We start from the raw sequence: 1,568 nt of genomic DNA, 5'->3' as shown, positions 1-1,568 counted from the left end.
GACCGAGGCAGACTTCTTCCCCTCAGAGTTCCCCCTGGGATGGGGCTATACCCCACAGCTTCTCTGTGCCCCCAGCACATGCTGTGTTGATCCCCCCCCCAGTGTTCCCTGCAGAGCAATTCTTTCTCAACAGGGAGGCAGAAAGATACCCCAGCCTCTGAGTTAGGCTCAGAGACCACTCCTGTCCCTGCTGGGTGCTGAGTGGTGTGTCACCCTACTGACACCCACAGTTGATCCTGGGGGCTATGGTAGGGGTCTAAATGGGACCCCTGGGGAGGTGTGGGCTAGTCACATGTCCTCTCTGGGCTCTCATTGCTACCCCATTACAGACCACTGAGGTGAGGCCCAGGAAAGTGGGCAGATTCACCCAGTAAACAGCATATTCCTGCTGGAGAGGCCAGAGAGGCAGCCCCTCCCCAGACAATCTCCATCCCCAAGGCTATGACACTGTTTCTTTTGACTAAGATCAGGGACATTTGAGAAAGGGGGCTGCCCTTATATCCTACCCTGAAGTCCTGGAATGGAAACTGGTAGGTGTTTAAAGACAGTCTACTGGGTGCATGAAAGACCCTGATGGCATTAGGCTTCAGCAGATGGCTTGCTCTTCGATGCTTGGTCCCTTTCACCACCCATAGGAAATTTCTTAGAACTAGAGAGGGTCTTCGACTTCCAGACTCAGGTTATTAGCAGAGTCTATCAGAGCTAGGCTGCAGAGCCTCACTTGGCCAGCGGGGGTCACTAGCACACACAGTTGCCTACTGGTAGACCTGGCGATGCCTTAAATCCTGTAAGGTCAAAGGTGTGCAGTTCAAGTTTCCTGGGAAGGAAGGAGACATACATTTTTATGACAGCCTTTCTCTGACTTGCTTCTGATGCCTGATCAAGTGAATAGTCAGGGTATCAGCAGGGAGAGCTCTCAGCTCAGCAGCTCATCTGACTCAGCAAGGAGAGGGATGGGAAGGAAGATTCTACAGTTTTATAAGCCTTGTGACCATGGGTGGCAAATTGCTTGAGTTATCTGTGCTCTGACTTTCCCTATCTGCAAAATGGGCAAGTGGTTGTGAGAATAGGAGAGAGAGAGAGCTGTGTCTGTGTAGCAGCCACCCATGTACAGTGTAGTAACTATGTGACTCACAAGCCATCAAAGGAAGTGGGGCCTGAAACACCTTGGCTCCCAGCATTCTCTGGTCTGTGATGCTGAGTGGAGATCACAGCCTTTAATTACAGAGCTCAGATGGTTCCGAAGGCATACCCCGAGGATGCCCAAAGACAGAAGGAAAACCCAATAAAGACTATTTGTTGGGCACAGCCACATGGGAGTTGATCCACATCCTTTAATTTTTAAAAACGAGCATACAGACAATCTTGTGCTCTTTGGGTTGCCAATAAAAAGTTTGTTATGCAAAACAGCCCAACCCTTTTCAATTTTAATAATACTGTAAATATCTCAGAAAGGATATATTGCATCATTTCTAATGAATATCAAAAAAGTTGTCACAATGACGTGTCCCCTTGCTCCCACTTACCCTCCCCTCCTCCCTACAGTTACCCAAATACTAGTATGAAAT

The 1,568-nt window shown here is 49.0% G+C and overlaps 1 protein-coding gene across 1 annotated transcript in view; it reads right to left on the bottom strand.

Annotated features, from left to right (window-relative positions):
- Nucleotides 1–1,314: 1,314 nt before the first annotated feature.
- Nucleotides 1,315–1,568, bottom strand: part of Slc6a11 (solute carrier family 6 member 11) — a 118,476-nt gene continuing 118,222 nt past the window's right edge. Inside the window, exon 14 of the mRNA XM_031382962.1 lies at nt 1,315–1,568. This exon is cut by the window's right edge and continues 2,084 nt beyond it. The gene's annotated coding sequence lies outside the window, so the exon portion shown is untranslated.

The sequence above is a fragment of the Mastomys coucha genome, unplaced genomic scaffold (genome assembly GCF_008632895.1).
Source record: "Mastomys coucha isolate ucsf_1 unplaced genomic scaffold, UCSF_Mcou_1 pScaffold20, whole genome shotgun sequence".
Lineage (NCBI taxonomy): Eukaryota > Metazoa > Chordata > Mammalia > Rodentia > Muridae > Mastomys > Mastomys coucha.
Note: the sequence above shows the minus strand (reverse complement) of the source record. Positions and strands in the feature narration are given on the sequence as shown.